At 34.6% G+C, this 22,196-nt stretch overlaps 1 pseudogene; it reads left to right on the top strand.

Moving 5' to 3' along the window:
• The first annotated feature begins 1,922 nt into the window (after positions 1–1,922).
• Vom2r-ps85 (vomeronasal 2 receptor, pseudogene 85) lies at positions 1,923–20,904 on the top strand (annotated as a pseudogene).
• Positions 20,905–22,196: the final 1,292 nt, after the last annotated feature.

The raw sequence follows: 22,196 nt of genomic DNA on the forward strand, positions 1-22,196 counted from the left end.
TCGGTACCTGGTATCTGTCTAGGAAATTGTCCATTTCCTGCAGATTTTCAAGTTTTTTTGAATATAGGCTTTTGTAGTAAGATCTGATGATTTTTTGAATATCCTCTGATTCTGTAGTTATGTCTCCCTTTTCATGTATGATTTTGTTAATTTGGACAGACTGTGTCCTCTCATTCATCTGGCTAATGGTTTATCTATATTGTTGACTTTCTCAAAGAACCAACTTTTGGTTCTGTTGATTCTTTGTGTGGTCCTTTTTGTTTCTACTTGTTTGATTTCAGCTCTGAGTTTGATTATTTCCTGCCTTCTACTCCTCCTGGGTGTATTTGCTTCTTTTTGTTCTAGAGCTTTTAGGTGTGCTGTCAAGCTGCTGATATATGCTCTCTCCTGTTTCTTTCTGCAGGCACTCAGAGCTATGTGTTTTCCTCTTAGCACGACTTTCATTGCGGCCCATAAGTTTGTGTATGTTGTACCTTCATTTTCATTAAATTCTAAGAAGTCTTTAATTTCTTCCTTTATTTCGTCTTTGACCAAGTAATCATTGAGTAGAGCATTGTTAAATTTCCATGTATATGTGAGCATTCTTCCCTTATTGTTTTTGAAGACCAGCTTTAGCCCATTTGGTCTAATAGGATGCATGGCTATTACAAATAAAAGGAACATATTACACCAAAATGTCTATTATATTATAAAAATATAATATTGGCAAATGCAAATATCACTGCAATTTATTTATTTTCCTTGTTCTCAGTTGGATGCTAGAATTATTTTATTGTAACTGGAAAGGTTATCTAAGAAATTGCCTCAAAATTAAGTTATAAAGATGAATAAGTCACATTCCTTTGTAAAAAGAAAGTAGGTGAATGATACCTGGGTTTTGGAGCAAGCCCTTAATTTCTGCATTAAGTACCTAGCACAAGTGTATACCTCTGCATCTGCATCAAAGTTTCTTATACAATACTCAGATATACTTCCCTCTTATAGCCTAAATAATCCTTGCTTGAATAAATACAAATATATGTGTAGACATGTATGATTTACCAAATGCATGTTTGATATTTGAATTTATATATTTAATGAAATAGATTTTCTTACAGCATATGATTGAAAGAGAAAAATTAACAAGTTGTGGGTAGATATGATGGAACATGTTAAGAATATGGTAGCAATGAATATCCTAGTAAAAGCACCAGTGGAAGGGGAAGCCCTGGGTCCTGCTAAGACTGAACCCCCAGTGAACTAGATTGTTGGTGGGAGGGCGGCAATGGGGGGAGGATAGGGAGGGGAACACCCATAAAGAAGGGAAGGGGGAGGGATTAGGGGGATGTTTGCCCGGAAACCAGGAAAGGGAATAACACTCGAAATGTATATAAGAAATACTCAAGTTAATAAAAAAAAGAATATTGGCTACTAATTATAAGTGATTGTAAATACAGGAAGCAAATGTTGTTGCAGAAAGACTATCAGTGCATGATAAATCATGTTTTCACTTCTTTAACCAATTCAGTTAACTTCAGAAGATAGTATCACGAACTCACTGGCTCTCATATCACATGTATTTTATATAATGATTAACAATTTCAAAATCAATACATGATGAGAATTACTGTTTTGTCTATATATGTGACTTTCTTTTTACCTTCTGATCAAGTGCTCAAAAACAGAGATGGAAATCCTCTCTGTAAAAGAGGTCAAGACTATATCTTATTTATAGGAGACACACTGACATGAACTTTTATACTATTTGGTATTTTTTAGGTTATCATGTCAACTCAATCTCAGAGCAAAAGCCAGTTGTTTCTTTCTTTAGAGGTCAGAGGCAGAAACTTCCAGTCCAGAATTGTGCTTCTATTCAGTACAATTGATCATGTATAGATATCTGACCATAATTAATACTGTACTTACTCTTTTACAGAAAAACAACTAAAATCCACAAATATGCATTTGCATTAGCCTTTTCAATGGATGAAATCAACAAGAATCTGGATCTTTTACCAAATATGTCTTTGATTATAAAACATACTTTGGGCTGTTGTAACGGAAAAATTCCATTCCATTTATTTAATGAAATATTTTATGTGACTTTCCCTAATTATATCTGTAATGAAGAGACTCTTCATTACAGGACTGAAATTTGCAACCTTGACTGACTGGCAGTGACAGTGTTTCTTTATTTATATAAGTCTCAGTAAGAAGGGATTGATTCATGTTGTTCCAAAATTTAGAAAATATTATGTCTGTCCCCAGATATGAATTATTCTCAACTTGGTCAAAAGTTTAGATTATCATTCTTAAAATTTCAAATAGCAGATTTATTATTTACTATCCTGGTTGAATTATTAGTTTACTTATCAGTGATAAACTGTGATGGAATATAATTATATTTTAAAAACATTTTCTGTATAACCTAACTTTTAATTATCTGAAGTATTTATTTTTGTAAATATATGATGACAAACCATTTTTAGATTGGCAGCTCATGATATTTCAGTGACACTAGACAGGATGAAAATATCCAACCCAGTCTCTGGAGTTAGCTAATTTACTACCAGCAAGTATTTGAACAACCATTAAAGATCAGAGTACCAATTGTCATTAGAACCTCAGTCAAAGATTTCATCAATATACTGCTATAGCTATTATAAATATTTTCTTTAATAATATAGTGATTAAGTCATAACTTTGTGGAATTTATTGCTATGTTTTATCTTGTTTTTCTTTTGTTTCTTCCTCATAAGATACAAGAGTGGACCTTCATAGGTGAACTTTTGTAAGAAAGAGGGGTTATGGTATTCTGATACCTCATTATTTCATATCTTTCCACATGATTAGCCTTCCATCACTATAAGACACTTTGTATGTTAGGGATAACTGCATTCAATCTAATTTTGTTTTTGTATATTTGCCTCAAGAAATTCCACTGAAATCTGATATAGTTTCCCAAAAATTGCTTGGGAATTTAGTAGGATGAGGTTTTTTGTTTTTGTTTTTGTTTTTGTTTTTTTCATTTCTGTAATACAGTTTTTATTGGATATTTGTATTCACATTTCAAATGTTATTCCGGTTTCCATTCCATAAGCCCCATATCCCCTTTCCCTCTCCTTTTTCTATAAGTGTGTTCCCTTCCCTATAAACTCCCCCTTCCCACCAAGGCCCAGACCTTCCCTTATACTGGGGGAGTCCAATCCTGGTTGGAACAAGGGCTTCTCCTTCCTTTGGTGCCCAATAATGCCATCCTCTGCTACATGTGCATCAAGAGCCATTGGTCAGTCCATGTATAGTCTTTGGGTACTGATATAGTTCCTGGGTGCTTTGGTCAAATGGTCAATTGAGATTTTTTGTTCTTATGGGGGTGCAAGCCCCTTCAGCTCTTTCAATCCTTTCTATAATTCCTCCAATGGTGGTCTCATTCTCAGTTCAATGGTTTGCTGCTAGCATTCACCTCAATATTTGACATGCTCTGGCCGTGTCTCTAAGGAGACATCTATATCTGGTTCCTCTGAGCATGTACTTCTTAGCTTTATCAATTTAATCTAGTATATATATATATATATATATATATATATATATATATATATATATATATATGCAGGCTCTGAATGATTGATCCTTCAGTCTCTGCTCCAAACTTTGCCTCCATACTCCCTCCTATGAATACTTCCCCCCTATTTGAGAAGTAGTGAAGCAACCTCACTTTGATCATCCTTCTTGAGATTCATGTGGTCTGTGGATTGCATCTGAAACATTTGCAGCAAAATTGTTTCAGTATTTAGAAGGATGAGGTTTTGAATATGATATGCTGCTAAAACTTTTAGGCAGCCAAATTGTGTTTAATTTTTTTAATTTACTTTGCTCTGATTATCTGTTTCTTGAGGAGGACAGAGTCAGATATTCATAGAGTATTTTCGAGGCTTATCCTGAAAAGGAGATCTCTAGCATTTTTATGTGAGTCACAACCTCTAGTATACAAGAAATACCTTCAAGTAGGGCAAGGTAAGAATATTTTTTCCTAAAAGGTAAAAGAGTATTACGTATCACACTTCCCCTTTAAATAGAAACATTTCTAGATTAAGGCATAAATGCCTTTTAAAAATATTAGCTGAATATTTCCAAATTATAAATACAATAAAATGTCTTCAAACATTGAAAACACAGATATCAAGACAAAAACTGAATGACAGAATGAAAGCTATTATTACATGTGAATATGTTTTGCTATATCTTTGTCAAACAGCTATGCTTGCTATTCCTGTTAGAAATGGATGTACCAGGCTTCTGCATTTGCTCATTTGAATCAGAGATGAGAGGAAAAGTCATAGGTAATCAACTGTTTGTAGATAAATACAATTATATGTTTTTATAAGTTCATTCCACCTCATGCTGCTCTCTGTTTACCTGTAGGCCTTTCCATTCCATCTTCAGTGATAATGAACAATTTCCCTATGTCTATCAGATGACCCCAAAGGACAGGACACATCACTAGCATTAGCAATAGTCTCCTTCATACTTTATTTCAACTGGAACTGAGTTGGCTTTGTCATTTCAGATAATAATGAAGACAATCAATTTATCTCAGAGTTGAAAACAGGGAGCCAAAGCAAGGAAATTTGCTTTGCCTTTATAAATATGATGGCAATCAATGAGATTTCACTCTATCAAAAAAACTGAAATATACTACAACCAACTTGTGATGTCAACCGCAAATATTATTATCATTTATGGGGAACCACACAGTATTATTGAATTGAGCTTTGGGATGTGGAAATGTCCAGTTATACAGAGAATATGGGTCACCAAATCAGAGTTGGATTTCCCAACAAGTAAGAAAGATTTAACTCATGGAACATTCTATGGGACTCTCACATTTCTATATAACCATGGTGAGATTTCTTGATTTAAAATTTTTGTACAGACATGTTCCCATCTCATAAGCACAGATTTATATCTATTAATGCCAGAGTGGAATTAATTTAACTATGATACCTCAGCATCTAACTGTAAAATACTCAGGAGCGATGCATCCAATGCCTCATTGGAATGGCTAATGGAACAGAAGTTTGACATAGCCTTTAATGATAATAGGCATAGCATATACAATGCAGTATATGCCATGGCCAATACACTCCATGAAAAGAATCTGCAACAAATTGATAATCAAGCAATAAGCTCTGAAGGTAGAGATTTTTTTTCTATTTTATTGGGTATTTTATATATTTACCTTTCAAATGTTATACCCTTTCCTCCACTTCAAAGCCCCTCCCCCTAGTTCTATGAAGATGCTCCCACTCACCCCTACCCAGTCTTCCAACATGCTGTCATTGCACTACATTGTCCATCTCATCCAGAATTTCTAGTTTTGAGTATAGGCTTTTATAGTAGGATTTTTTAATTTCTTCAATTTCTATTATGTCTTGCTTTTCATTTCTGATTTTGTTAATTTGGATAATGTCTCTGTGCTTGCTAATTAGTCTGGCTAAATGATTATTATTATCTTGTTGATTTTCTCAAATAACTAACTCCTGGTTTTCTTGATTCTTTGTATAGTTCTTTTTGTTTTTTGTTTGTTTGTTTGTTTTTTGTTTCTACTTGATTCATTTTAGCCCTGAGTTTGATTATTTCCTTCTGTCTACTCCTCTTGAGTGTATTTTTACTTTTCTTCTAGAGCTTTCACATGTGCTGTCAACTTTCCAGTGTATGCATACTCCAGCTTGGTTTTGTTTTTGTTGTTGTTGTTGTTGTTGTTGTTTGTTTGGGTTTTTTTTTTTTTTTGGCACTCAGAGCTATAAGTTTTTCTCTTACAACTGTTTTCACTTCCTCTTAGCGCTGTTTTCATTGTGTCCCAAAAGTTTTGGTATGTGGTTCCTTCACTTTCATAAAATTCTCAAAATTCTTTACTTTCTTTCTTTATTTCTTCTTTGATGAAGTTATCATTGAGTAGAGTATTCTTCAACTTCCATGTATATCTGGGTTTTCTGTTGCTTTTGTTATTTTCAAAGACCAGCCTTAGTCAATTGTGATCTGATAGGATGCATGGGAATATCTCCATCTTCTTGTATCTGTTGAGACCTGTTTGTTGAATGATTAATGCTTAGTTTTTTAGAAGGTTCCATGTGATTCTGGAAAGAAGGTGTATTGTTTTGTTTTAGGATGAAATGTTTTAAATGTATGTTTATTACATTTGATTCATAACTTCTGTTAGTTTGAATGTGTCTCTGTTTAGTTTCTGTTTCCAGGATCTGTCCATTGATGAGAGTGAGGTGTTAAAGTCTTCAACTATTACTGTGTGTGATACAATGTATGATTTGAACTTTAGTAAATTTCTTTAATTATTTTGGTGCCTTGCATTTGGAGCATAGATGTTCAGAATTGAGAGTTCATTTTCGTAGATTTTTCCTTTGATGCATATAACATGTCCTGAATTAACTTTTTTGTTAACTTTTGCTTGAAAATTGATATTCAATATTAGAATGGTTACTCCAACTTGGGAACATTTCTTGGGAACATTTGCTTGGAAATATTTTTCCAGACTTTCACCCTGTCTTTGTGACTGGGGTGTGTTTAGTGTATGGAGCAAAATGCTGAGTCATGTTTATGTATCCACTCTTATAGTCTATGTCTTTTTTGGGGGAATTGAGTATATTGATGTTAAGAGATATTGGGGAGCAATGATTGTTTTTTCCAGTTATTTTTGTTGTTACAGGTGGAATTATGTTTGTGTGGCTATCTCCTTTTGGGCCTATCAAAAGAAGATTGCTTTCTTGCTTTTCTCAGGGTATAGTTTCCCAACTTGGGTTTGAATTTTCAATCTATTTTCTTTGTATGGTTGAATTTGTGGAATGATACTGTGTAAATTTGGTTTTGTTATGGAGTAGCTTGGTTTCTCCATCTTGGTTAACTGAGATTTTTTGCTGAGTAAAGTATCCTGGGTTGGCATGTCTGTTCTTGGACAGTCTGTATGGCCTTTGCCCAGGATCTTCTAGCTTTCGTCTCTCAGTTGAGAAGTCTGATATAATTCTTATAGGTCTGCCTTTTACATGTTACTTGACCATTTTCCCTTAGTGCTTTTAATAATCTGTCTTTTTTGTGGATTTGGTGATTTAACTATTATGTGACGGGAGGACTTTCTTTTCTAGTCCAATCTATTTGGAGTTCTGTAGGCATCTTGCATGTTCTGTAGGTATCTGTTTCTTTAGGTTAGGAAAGTTTTCTTCTATACTTTTGCTGAAGATATTTACTGGCCCTTTAACTTGGGAACTTTTCCTCTCCTCTATACCTATTATACTAAGGTTTGGTCTTCTCATAATTTACTGGATTTTCTGGGTTAGGGGCTTTTTGTGTTCTTTTTGTGTCTTTGACTTCTGTGACAATGTTTTCTATAGTATGTTCTGCCCCTGATATTCTCTCTTCTATCCCTTGTATTCCATTGGTGGATCATGTCTATGACTCCAAATCTCTTTCCTAGGTTTTCTATTTCCATGGTTGTCTCCCTTTGTGATTTCTTTATTATTTATATTTCCATGTTTAGATACTGAATGGTTTTGTCCAATTCCTTCACCTTTTTGGTTGTGTTTTCTGGAAACTCGTTAAGGAATTTTTGTGTTTCATTTTTAAGGGCTTACACTTGTTTACTAGTGTTCCTCTGAATTTCTTTAAGGGTGTTATTTATGTCCTTTTTAAAGCCTTCTATCATCATTACGAGATGTGTTTTTAAATATGAATCTTGCCTTTATAATGTATTTGGCTATCTAGGACTTGAAGGCCAGAGGGATCCATCCCAGGCTCCTCCATGGTTCTTGTGCCCTGTACGGTCCTGGTGCATCTCTCTTTGTACAGTTATTGGAACAAAACTGGGGATTCACTTATGGGCTTAGGAGTGAGAGCACTCCTTGGAGACCAGCTCTCTCTGGGCAGGTTTTGGACCCAGAGGCTGTAGGAAAGCCTTAGCTCTGGGTGCAGAGGGAGACTGGAAGGATCTGTAGAGTTTCTTCTAATGAATGATGTTTGGTGTCTTTAATTTCATAGTCATTCTGAATCTCTCAGATGCACACACTTAATGAAATAGGAGATATTTTCCAAAATAGATGGGTTTCGGGACATTGTTTAAAGAAAAAAGTAATCTAGTGACTGCTAAAAATGTGAATGGAAAAAGAAGGCACAGTATATCAATTAAAAATTTTACTTTCATATGGAACATCGGAATATCCATCAGCATACCACTTCCCATATTCAATATAAGCAGTATTTCTTTAAGAATTTTCTCTATGATGAGATGAATTTTTATTTATTTTCAGCAATTATTTGGAAATCATTATAAGGAATGGATTTCATTAGGGTCCTCCAGTGAATCTGCACATTGATTTGGCCCTTGGTAGTTTTCTTATTAAAAAAGAGATAGTGTTAGTATTCAGTTCCATCTATAAGTTATGCTTATAGTTGTGAATGTATCTTTCTCACTGTATATATGTGTATTTTTTACTCTTTCTGTGTATCTGTGTTTATATTTGTTTTTCTTTGTACATACATGTTTATCTCTCTGTATGATTGTTGATCTGAGCAACAATTTTTTTCTGTGTTTCTTTCTATAAGTGTGTGTATACGTTTGTATGTTTCTTTGTGGGATTATCAGAGTACGTGTCCTTGTGTACCATTTTATGAATTTTGTGAGAGTTTATAGGTGCTTATACATATTTCTATCTGCTTTACTGTGTGGGTATCTACTAATTTCTTTGTGCTTGCCTTGACCTTTGCCTGACTTTTTATCACTATGCCCAAGTATAAATTTCTCTGTGTGCCAATATCATTCTGGGTTGTTGCTTATATTTTATACCTCACTCTGGTGTTGCTGTCAGTCTGTCTCTGTATATCTATATCTATAACTATATCTATATCTGTCTGTCTGCCTGTCTGTGTGTGTGTGTGTGTGTGTGTGTGTGCGCTCGCGCCAGTGTATGTATTTTGTGTAATTTCATGTCTGTGGGTATGTATGTTATTTTTGTGCCCAAATATTTACATATGTGTGTTAACATATATGTATATTTGTATTTAAATATGTGTACAGCTGTATTATATATGTGACTTGGAAAAGATGTGAGCCTGTCTATGTGTTAAAGTGTGTGTGTGTGTGTGTGTGTGTGTGAGAGTGTGTGTGCATGTGTATTACATATCTGTGTTTGGTTTTGCAAATCTGTCACTTTATGTTTGATAGCCTTGTGTGAGAGAACTGAAATTCTTGGACTATTATGATAACTTCATTTTGAAAAGTATTTTATTTTCTTCTTTTATTGAACATTTTTTAATTTACATTTTAAATGTTATCCTCATTCCAAGTTTTCCTTCCTGAAACATGCTATTCCATCTACCTTCCCCCAGAATCTATGAGGGTGCACTCTCACCCAACAACCGCCTCCCTCCCAGCCCCCAGTCCTGACATTCCCCTATACTGGGGAATTAAGGAATGACAAGAACAAAGGCCTCTCCTCTCATTGATGCCTGACAAATCCATCCTCTGCTTCATTTGTAGCTGGAGCCACTGGTCCATTCTTGTGTACTCTTGGGATGGTGGTTTAGTTACTGGGACCCTGGACAATATGGGCATCCTAGTTTCTTGATATTGTTTTTGTTCTTATGGGGTTGCAAACTTCTTTAGCTCCTTCAGTCCTTTCTCTAACTCCTCCATTGGGGATCCTATTCTTAGTTCAATGGTTGGCTGTGAGCATCTGTCTCTGTATTTGTAAGGCTCTTGCAGAGCCTCTCAAGAGAGAGCTATAGCAGGTTCCTGTCAACAAGTACTTCTTGATATCCACGAAGCTGTCTGTGTTTGGTGCTGTGTATGGGATAGAACCCCAGATATGACAGTCTCTGCATGACCTTTCCCTCAGTCTCTGTTACACAATTTGTTACCATATTTTCTCCTGTAAGCGTCTTTGTTATCCCATCTAAGAAGGTCTAAAGCATCCACACTTTGCTCTTCTTTCTTCTTGAGCTTCAGGTTGCCTGTGAATTGCATCTTGGCTATTCTGAGCTTTGGAGCTAAAATTGGATTATCAGTGAGTGCATAAAATGTATGTGCTTTTGTGATTGGGTTACCTAACCCATGATGACAATTTTTAAGTTTCATCCATTAGCATAATAACATCTACTTTCACCTGAATTTTTGATCTTCTCCATTCTGACTGCTCTGAGGTGGAATCTCAGAGTTGTTTTGCTATGCATTTTCATGATTATTAAGGATGTAGAACATTTCTTTAGGTGCTTATATTTGATATTCCTCAGTTGGGAATTCTTTTGCTTTTAGCTCTGTAGCCCATTTTTAAAAGTAGTTATTTGAGTCTCTGGAGTCTAACTTCTTGAGTTCATTGTATATATTGGATATTAGCCCTCTATTGGATGTAGCATTGGTAAAGATCTTTTCCTAATAGGTTGGTTGCTGTTTTGTTCTATTGACAGTGCCTTTGCCCTACAGAAGATTTGCAATTTCATGAGGTCCCAATTTTTAATTCTTGATCTTAGAATGTAAGTCATCGGTGTTCTGTTCAGAAAATTTTTGCCCTGTGTCCATGTTTTTGAGGTACTTCCACAATTTCTTTTCTATTTGTTTCAGTGTATCAGGTTTGATGTGGAGATTCTTGATCCACTTGTCCCACTCTCTCCCTACCTATTCAATATAGTACTTGAAGTCCTAGCCAGAGCAACTATACAACAAAAAGAAGACAAAAGGGATACAAACTGGAAAAGAAGAAGTAAAAATATCACTATTTGCAGATGATATGATAGTATACTTAAGTGACCTACAAAATTTCTACAGCTCATAAACAACTTTAGCACACTGACTGGGTATAAAATTAACTCAGTTAAATCAGGAGACTTCCTCTACTCAAAGAATAAACAGTTTGAGAAAGAAATTAGGAGGAAATCACCTTTCACAATAATCATAATTAATATGAAATACCATGGTATGACTCAAACAAAGTGAGTAAAAGATCTGTATAAGAAATTCAAGTCTTTGAAGAAAGAAATTGAAGATCTCAGAAGGTGGAAAGATCTCTCATGCTCATGGATTGTTGGAATTAATATAGTAAAAGTGTACACCTTACTGAAAGCAATATACAGATAAAGTGAAATACCCACCAAAATACAAAGTCAAATTTTCACAGAGTTAGAAAGAGAAATTTGCATATTTATTAGGAATAACAAAGAATCCAGATAGTGAAAACTATTCTCATTAATTAAAGAACTTCTGGGGGATACACCATCTCTTACCTACAGTTCTGTTACAGAGAAATAGTGGTAAAACCTACATGGTATTAGTACAGAGACAGGCAGGTAGATCAATGGAATAAAATTGAAGACCCAGAAATGAACCCACACTCCTATGATCTCTTGATCTTTGACAAAGGAACTAAAACTATCTAGTGGGGAAAGAGACATTTTCAACAAATGGTTCTGGCTCAACTGGAGGTCAGCATGTAAAAGAATGGAAATTGATCTATTCTCATCACCATGTACAAAGCTCAAGTGCAAGTGGATCAAGAACGTTCATATAAACCTGGTAATTATTTTTCAAATTGCTTTTGTTGAGATTTCTCTCTTTCATTCTTTAAATTATGTTGCCTTTACTATAAAATTATAATAAATTTTATGACTTGAACAGATAATCTATATATGTAATATATATGTATATATATATATATATTGTTGTGCAATGCTTATCTTTAGCTCCACCAATTTCTGAAAAAGAGTCACTTTACTAATTCTTTTGGGGACAGAGTGATTATGAAAGAGAGAGTAAGAGCGCAAGAAGACTATGGCATTGTTCACATTCAGAAATTCTCACAAAGCCTTAGGATTAAGGTGAAGATAGGGCAGTTCAGCCCATATTTTCCCCATGGTGGACAATTTCACTTATATGGAGACATGATTGAATTGGCCACAGGAAGTAGAAAGGTGTATGTGTTCTCACTTATTGATTTATATTGCATAGTAGTAGACACTGCAACATACTGAAATGAAAACTTTTGTCATATTCAGAACCAATTTCGCGGCTCCTGTATTATGTTTCTTATTTCATTTTTAACATGTTTTTACTAATTCCCTAAAGATTTCATGCATGCATAAAATACCCCTTTTTCATATCACAAACATTATCTGAAATTTACCGAATAAAAAGTTGTTCTTCACCACTCTATGATATCCTTTCCTTTACATTAAACAATATTATCTTCATGTGATTGTTGCTATTACACAGTACTCTCCTTACTTGCCTTAAACCTCTGGAACACATATTTATATGAGTGAGACTAATGTGACAGTTATGAAATATTACGATTCATAATTGCTAACATTTATCATTATATTCAAAAATGTTTTCCCATATAATAGGATATGTACCAAGATCACTAATGAATGCAATTACAGAAATTCATATTCACAGAAACACCTTTTTTTAATTGTGAAAATGCTTCACTCCTTCTTTAAAAGGGGAACAAGAATACACTTGGGAGGGAATAGGGAGGCAAAGTGTAGAACAGAGGCAGAAGGAACACCCATTCAGAGCCTGCCCCACATGTGGCCCATACATATACAGCCACCAAACTAGATAAGATGGATGAAGCAAAGAGGTGTAGGCTGACAAGAACCAGATGTACATCTCTCCTGAGAGACACAGCCAGAATACAGCAAATAGATAGGCGAATGTCAGCAGCAAACCACTGAACTGAAAACAGGACCCCTGTTGAATGAATCAGAGAAAGGACTGAAAGAGTTTGAAGGGGCTCAAGACCCCATATGAACAACAATGCCAACCAACCAGAGCTTCCAGGGACTAAGCCACTACCCAAAGACTATATATGGAATGACCCTGGTCTCCAACCTCATAGAAAGCAATGAATAGCCTAGTAAGAGCACCAATGGAAGGGAAAGCCCTTGGTCTTGCCAAAACTGAACCCCCAATGAACGTGATTGTTGGGGGATGGTGGTAATGGGGGGAGGATGGGGAAGGAAACACCCACATAGAAGGTGAGGGAGAAGGGTTAGGGGGATGTTGGCCTGGAAATCGGGAAAGGGAATAACAATCGAAAGGTAAATAAGAAATACCCAAGTTAATAAAGATGGAGAAAAAAAAGACCTGAAAAAAAAAAGAAAAAAGAAAATCCCCTTCACACTTTAAAGTAAGATGATCAAAATTTCAAAGGACTGTATAGACAACACAAGTACAACAGACAAGGAAATGGCTGTTAAAACACATCAAGTATGGCAATAATAGCAACCAGACAAAAGTAAAAAATAGTATTCAACAATAGCTGAATATTTTTGGTAGTATTATCTAATGTAATTAATGACAAGAAGGATTTTTTTATATTCTAATATATTCTATGATGCCTTCAGAAGGTATGGACACCCGTTAACATACAAGAGAACTTTTCTTCATAAAATTAGAGGAAAACATTAAAATGTGTTATAAGAGTGAAAAAGGAAATTAGATAATAAAATCTTAGCACCACTCCCAGATTTAGTCTTCTTTCTCATTCATTCTTCTTGAAGCAAGGTAAGGGGAAGAGGGTTGGTGGAGGGTAAGACTTTGTCTTACTAGATATGGTGGTAAGACTGTCTTACGAGATATTTAGGGTTGCTGTATAATAATAAGTTTACTTATCTAAGTCTAAGTTACTATGTTCCTGTAGCTGATTTACTTATCTATGTCTAGGTCACTATGCTCTGCTACTGTAACTGACCTGCCTACTATGTTCCTCTGAGGCCAGAAACTGCAGTCTCTGGCATTTCTCACCTCATTCTAAAACAACAGGAGATAAGGAGGAGGATTAATTGCTAGATCTTTTTCCCTTTTTTCCCTTTACCTCTTGCTTGTCAGGCTAGAGAGAATTTTGGAGCAATAAACTCTCATTGAACCAAGAGAAGTGAATAACACTTGCAGAGGGAAAAACTTTTACATAGGCAAATGTGCATAAACTTATATAAGTTCATATACAGATTTATGAATGTGAATTTATACATTTCCACATGTTAGTTGGGTCTAACTTACATGCATTCTCACAATTACATTCTTACATAAACACATGCATACATTCTCACGATTATATACTTACACGCACATCCATACGTACATATGCATGTAGAGCACAAGACTAAGTACCAGTACAGAAAGAACTCACTCATTCTGGATGAACAATGAGCTCCAATTTTATTGCAGCGAGAAAGCAAAAGTTTCTACCCATTTAATGCTAAATGAATTAAACCCAAGTTTGTAAGAATAAAGGCTTGTTCCTTTTGGAAAGACTAAATCTGATTGTATTAACAAAGGGCCTGTTCTGCTCCATGATAAGGAGAAGCCTGCCTGATCCTTCTGTTCACTGCTGCTTCTTCATTTTTCCTCTTTCCATCTGCATTCCACACATTCCTCTCTTATGTTACCTATAGTCTCTATGTTATTACACTGCCTTTCTTCTCAGCTCAGCTCTTTTTAGTTCAGGTCTCCTTAACTCAATTCTCCTTAGCTCAATTCAGCTCAGTTCTCCTTAGCACACTTCTTCTTAGCCCAGTTCTCAATCGCTCAGTCCTCTCCAGCTCAGTCATCTTCACCTCAGTCCCTGTCCAGCTCAGTCCTCTCCAGGTCAGTTCAGTTCAGTCCCTATCCAGGTCAGTCCTCTCCATCACAGTCCGCACTCTTCTCTTTGTCCTCAGGACTTAAACATCTTTCAGAACATGTTACAAAGTTCATTGCAAGTTCATAAAAAAATCAAATCATAAATTAAAATAGAAGTTTATAACACAGAATGTTTACATGTACATCCATTAGGAGTAATTATCTGGCTAAGCATCCATCACCTGTCATAGTTCCACAAGTTCTCTGAATGTTTAAAACCATAACTAAGTTATTAGTGAAGTTTTGTATAGATAAACCCAGTCAATAATTTATCCTCTGCTCTAGAACCTATAATAAATCGCTAGTTCCCTTTTTAGGACCTTTGGTTAATTATTTTACAACCTCTTAAAGTGTGCTCTGAGTAGGAGAAAGCCTGGTTACTATCTAAGAGCAATTAACTTGTGATACTTGGGTGACTGGCAGAGTTCTCACTGCCTTTTTGACTATCAGAAAAAGACTTAATAGCAGTCTCACTATAGAAGAGCTTAATAATCACTGATATAATTTTAGGAATTCTTATAGGATCATCATTAAGAGTTAAGAAGTACTCTATTTGTCTATATACCATAACTATGAGACAGTACATCTTCACAGATCTGCAGAGATCTGCTCCAAAGGGGTGTGCTTTTATGTAATGATTGTTATATGTGTATAATAATAACATCAGGAAAAATACTTTAGTAGAAGGAATCGTTCCTAAAATGAATCCCTTATGCCCTTGCTTAATAATGGTGAACCAGTTGCAGATTGTATAATAATCCGAGACTGGCAATCTCAGGATGATCACCTGCTAATTATTAGCTTATCCTATTATGGATTCTGACAGATATGTATGGTATAATTCTTGACAAAAACACCCATAAAAAACATGACATTCAAGAGAAAGATCAGTCTCTACGAACAAGAATTATATCGAGATGCAAACTTGGTTCCACATATGCAGATTCCTTGAGTGTAATACAGCACACAATATAGAATGACATTATTTTACATAAACATCCAGAAATGTCTGTTAACGAAGCCAAAAATTCATTCAGAGCTAAAGAATTAAAACAAGTTATAGAACAGAAGGAACACATATTGATGACATTTTCTTTCAAAAACATATTGACAATATTATAATATAAACAGAGAAAACTATTATCCATGAAAATCAGAAATAATGACAAGTAGTTTTGTTGGTTCATGTTTTTATCCAAGTACTTTAGAGACAGTGGTCTGAAAATCAGTTTCCTGCCAATCTGCCCTATACTGTTAGTCCAAACCTGCCATGTGTGATGTGGAGAAACTATCTTAAACTAAATTAACATGAAACACAAAAGTATGCACTTTTCTGTGCTCCAATTCAAAATAGTCTTTTAAACATTACAAAGTGTTAACATAAATTTAAAAAAAATGATGGGGGAAAAAGAAAAAAATGTATTCCGACCTTTATTGCGAGTATTAATCTAGGTTTACTTAATGGTAAAACCCCTTTTCAACAATATGAAAATCATAGAAAGTATTCTTCAAATCTTCAATTAACATTAGACAATCTAGTTTTGTCCACCCTTTTCCAGTATTTGCAGGCACTGTGGATCATTTTGACTTAATGAAACACTCCATATTTAAGGTCACTGCACATCACTTTATCATTTCCACCCATAATAAAACACATATGAAATTTCTAATGAGACAAGTGAGTGTTGGCTTCTCGGATAAATCCTGCAAATATATATTCCTATTCTGCCCCACTGGGATTATGAAATCAACTAAAAAGCAACTGTAAATATAAAATACATAATTTTTCCAATTTCTATATAATTTTCTAATTTAGTTGTAGATATAAAAATAATTAACAGAACTGTGCCAAAAATAAAGAAACAAACAAAAACACACAAAGACTTTGTGCCTTGACCCACGTATTGACTCATTGAAAATTCACGGCAGATTACATCATCACAAAAATACTTTTGGAAATAAAACTGCAATAAGAGCAATAAATCACAAGATTTTTCCCAATAATCTATTGTAAAACAACATGTAAATTAGATTTTAGTCACAATTTTTATTGGAATTAAATTAGTGCATGTTCTACTCTTTATATATAATATCTCATGTTTTACATTCATTCATGGTTATATTTGTTATCAATGATTTAAAAACATACAGTTCTTCTTTTAAATGTCTTCAAATGCTAACTTGCTTCTCTGTTGCATTAATTATCTTTGATTGTAAGGAATGTGGGAGGAAGGGGTGATTTGATGTACAGCTTATAGTCCGAGAAAGACAAGTGTGGCTATCTGGAGACTAGAACTAATACATAGATCTCAAAAGAACACTATTTACTGGCTATACAGCCCACAGTGAGATGGGACAGGCTAGCGTTGGCTGAGAAAATATCACAATTAAATTTCGCTCTGTTTGTTCACAGTACTTAATGCAAAATTGAAAATAATTAACTAAAAAACATCAGGTTGCAATCTCCAGTTTTTACACACAGCTCACCATCAGCTCTTTGTTTCTGAATTACTAGACATTCAGAATTTATCCATAATTTCTTCGATGTATTTCTAATATTCATAACTGGTCATCAAAAATGGACAGTGTGAAATTTCAATCAGTAGGCATAAATAAAACAAGCTCATTGAAATCTTAATATAATTATATAAAACATAAAAGAAATAGCTAAAACTCATTAGTATTGTCTATTTTTTCTCAGATGCCATCCTCTGTGTGAAGTCCAGATTGTCATCCTGGATATAGAAAATTCTGGAAGAAGGGAATGGTAGTCTGCTGTTTTGTTTGAAACCCCTTCTCTGAGAATGAAATTCCTAAAGAGCTTCTCTGATAAATTCTGTATATATATATATATATATATATATATATATATATATATATATATATTCGTATTCTGCACCTCTGCACCACAGGGATTACAAAAGCAAATGCCAATACAAAATATATAATTTTTCTAATTTCTATATCACTTTCTAATTTAGTTGTAGATATAAAAATAATTAACCAAACTGTGCCAAAAACAAAAAAACAAACAAATACAAACACCTTGTGCCTTCACCCACATACTGACTCATTGAAAATTCATTGCAGATTACATCTTCACAAAAAATACTTTTGGAAATAAAACTGCAATAAGAGAGAATTTTCCACAAGATTTTTCACAATAATTAATCTATTGTAAAACAATGTGCACACTAGATTTTAGTCACAATTTTTATAGGAATTAAATTATTCATATTTCATCACTATATCCATTCTACATATGATTATGCATACGATGTACATATAGGAGCCCATGAAGAACTGAATGTAATATAAAATATACTGGACTACATTATGAGACTGCTAGGTACAAAATCAATGTTCTCTGTAAGATTAATATAGAAGACAAATATATTTGAAAATTTATGAGAAACTGCTAAGTATGTAAAATGCCGAGGACCGTGTTCAAAGCTAGATGTGATATAAATCCAGAAAGTAGAGGATAAGAGTTAACCCATGGTATAGAATATATGATGAGACTCATATTCAGCATATTACAAACCATACCCATTATTAAAATAATTAGCTAGGGTTGGCAAACTGCAAAAAGTTAGCTTTTCTTTTTTTTTCCATTTTTCTTTTTTTTATTTTGGAGCTGGGGACCAAACCCAGGGCCTTGTGCTTCCTAGGCAAGCGTCTACCTCTGAGCTAAATCCCCAACCTCAAAAAACAGTTAGCTTTTCAATTATTTTTGTTTTTCAATTTATATAATAAATTAAAATTCTTAAAAGACAGATCCTGCCTGTGAATTGGTTCACCAGTAAAATCATTTGTTGCTAAAGCTTACAGTCTGAGTTTATTTCCATAATGCGTGAAGTACAACCAAGAAATCTACTCAGAAATTGTCTTTTGAAGTCATGCATTACATTAGATTTTGCTCAGAAATACTTTTTATAAGTATACTGTAATTGTGTTCGCTCTAAAAACAAAATAGAATTAATAGTTATATCAATGAATTCCACAAAAGTCCATAAAACATTCCATTATATTAAATGTTATGTGTGTGGGATGGGTAATGCATTTACTGGTACACATGAGAAGAAATAATGCCCCTGTAATTATAATTATGTGCACTCATGAGACAACTTACATGGGTGCTAGGATCTGAACTCAAGTTCTGTGCTAGAGCAAAATATTAGATAAATCAACTTCTTAGGCAATTTATCAAATAATAGCTCTCTGCAAATGCATTTTTTTTTGGATAAGAATTCTGAAAACCAAAGAAGCACATCAACATCCTCTGAAATAACATAAAAATTATTTTCAATTACAATCACAGCTCAATTGTAGACATGATGGGGATTACAACATAGGAATGGGATCCTATTGCTTAAGATAAACCATCTAGCTTACCAGTCTTGCTTAAGGATTCTTCTGTTATACTGTCAGTTTTTTTCAATACACATTTCTTTCACATACACCAAGACACTTAGGAATGTAGATGAGGCCAGGATGAAAGTGCTCAGTGTTCCAAATAAGAAGGCATCAAGGTGAAGGACTACTTAGTACGAAGTATCCCCAGAGATTTATATTTTTCCTTCAGTACTAATATTTGTGCATCTCAGGAAAAATAAATAGAAATTTTGTTTACTTATTGGCAGATGAAGATACATCTGAGAGTTATTTCTTTACTACTTTCTACTTTTTAAACATTAATATTATATCTCCTCTGATTTTCCACCTTCTTCTTACGTTTTATGAGCAGAATCACCTAAATTCAATAATGCATATTTTACTTTTACATGAAAACATAAAAATAAATGTGTACACATATACCCAAACTATCTGTTCAATTTAGTGTTTTTTCTATGTCAATGATTTTGAAGTAGTGAATTCTCAAGAACCCATTACAGATATTGTTTGAAAAAAGTCACAGGGAATGAATTAATTAAAACAGTTAATTAGCTCAGGAAACAGTGAATATAGGATTTTTAATTTATAAAATATACCCAAACAACATTGTTGTTTATGAAGGTATCTTCTCTCAGTTCAATAATCAACTTGATATCGACATAGAACGAAAACATGGTTTTGGAAATCTTTGCTTCCTGATAATATTAAAAATGATATAATCAACAAACTTAAATAGGTAAAGAAATAATTTCTTGGTTATATATTCCCTGACATCTTTATGAACATTATGAACTGAATATAAAGCTATGCTGCAATGTCCTTGAAATTATATTTTCAGCATCAAAAGCAGCATTGCAATGCTTCTGTCAAAACTCTTGCTTGAAATACCTTGTCAATAATTTTCTAAAGCAGCACTAATTAAACTTTTCTTTGGACATCAGATATGGACTAATGTGTGAATTATCCAGAGTACCAGAATGCCAACACAGAAAAAACACAAATGCATCAGAAAGGTGTGACCTTTGTAAGCTATGAAGAACAATTGGGGATGGCTCTTGCTTTAATAGCCTTCTGTTTGTCTGCATTCACAGCTGTGGTACTTTGGGTCTTTGTGAAGTATCGTGACACGCCTATTGTGAAGGCCAATAACAGAATCCTCAGCTGCTTCAGCTATTAATCATGTCACTCATGTTCTGTTGTCTGTGTTCTTTTTTCTTCATTAGCCATGCTAACAAAGTTACCTGTTTCTTACAGCAAATCACATTTGGAATTGTATTCACCGTGGCTGTTTCCACAGTTCTGGCCAAAACAATTACTGTTTTTCTGGCTTTCAAAGTCACAGACCCAGGAAGAAGGTTGAGAAACTTCCTGGTATTGGGTGCACCCAACTACATTATTCCCATGAGTTCCCTATTGCAATGTATTCTGTGTGCAATTAGACTAGCAGTTTCTCCTCCTTATATTGATATTGATGAATATTCTGAGCATGGCCACATCATCATAGTGTGCAACAAGACCCCCATTATGGCTTTCTACTTTGTCCTGGGATACTTGGTCTGCCTGGCCCTTGGAAGCTTCACTATGGCTTTCATGGCAAAGAATCTGTCTGTCACATTCAATGAAGCCAAGTTCTTGACCTTAAGCATGCTAGTGTTCTGCAGTGTCTGGGTCACCTTCCTCCCTGTCTACCATAGCACCAAAGCAGAGTCATGGTTGCTGTTAAAATCTTCTCCATTTTGGCATCCAGTGCAGTGATGCTTGGATGCATCTTTGTATCCAAAACCTACATCATTTTAATGAGAACAGATAGAAATTCTATCCAAAAAATCAGGGAGAAATCATATTTCTGAAAAAATATTTCAGGAATTCTGTCAAATGTAAATTTGGTATATACCTACCAAACAATTCATTACAGAGCTGGATCAAGTTTTAGAATCATTCTCACTGATTCCTTTAGTGATATGTAGAAGTATCACATCTACCAATTTTGTATACATTATCCATAAAATATTGCACTCATTCACTTGTTTAGTTTCCTCTGGGAAAACTAAATTTCTCAAATTATATGTATGTAGAGTGGGGGAGATGGAAAATTCTTACTATACTCTATGTGAATTCATAGTGAAACAGAAAAGGTCAGCCTTTATAGCACTAATAGGTCACAACCTCCCTAATTGAGTGAATCTTTAACAAACTTCCTAATAATATTGATACTCCCAATAAAATTATTTGAGTTATTGTACATTAATTTTAATTTTGGTAATGTTATAAGTAATACCCTAATTAAACAATCCTAGGATGATAACATCCAGTCTGAACACTCAACTGAGGAGCTAGCTAGCACTTCTGGGAAATGATGCATTAGATGGGAGTCATCTCATGATGCAGATGAAGCAAGCTGACGCTGGAGGATGAGCTTGCACTGGTGGAGCACAAAAGGTCAACACAAAGGAACATCTGCAAAGACCATCCTAGATTAGTATTGGCCACCATGCCACTCTTCCAGTAGCATTTAAATGTCCAAAGGCTTTTATATCTCCTGAGCTCAAAGATCCTCACTTCGTTTTCAGGCTAAGGTAGCAACCTTCCATGTTATTAGAACAAATGCTGCGAGGGGGAAAAGGGGTCATAGATGTGTGCTCTCCAATTCAAATCCAACTCTACAGAGAAATCGGGTCAAAGGCCCTGTAGCTGAGGAAAGTCAGTTGATGGAAATAGCGAGGCAAGTGTCAGCCAGTATTCTGTTAAGAGAACAAAATTCACTCAGAAGTATAAATTTGCATATGAGTGGCAGCTTCACCATGGCTTTAATGATCATTATCCCGTCATATTCTTGCTTCACTTTCTCTAACCTAATTGAGGACCAAATTAAAGTACAGACATGCTACAATGACTTCTGTCCCCTTTCTGCTCTGTAAATGTTTATAGATAGGACACTTAAGATTACAGAGCATCAAAAGAAGATTCACAATATCCCTAGCTTTCTACCTTTCTTTGAGTCTATTTTTGCATTTCTAGTGCTCCATGAAGAGAGGCGTGGTGGCAATTATTAATTTAGGGTGGTAATTATGGAGGTTCTTTACAATTCACCTTTGTGCTTCACCAGTGCACGTCCTTCCTATAGCATTTAAAATTCACAAAT

The sequence above is a fragment of the Rattus norvegicus genome, chromosome 7 (genome assembly GCF_036323735.1).
Source record: "Rattus norvegicus strain BN/NHsdMcwi chromosome 7, GRCr8, whole genome shotgun sequence".
Taxonomy (NCBI): Eukaryota; Metazoa; Chordata; class Mammalia; order Rodentia; family Muridae; genus Rattus; species Rattus norvegicus.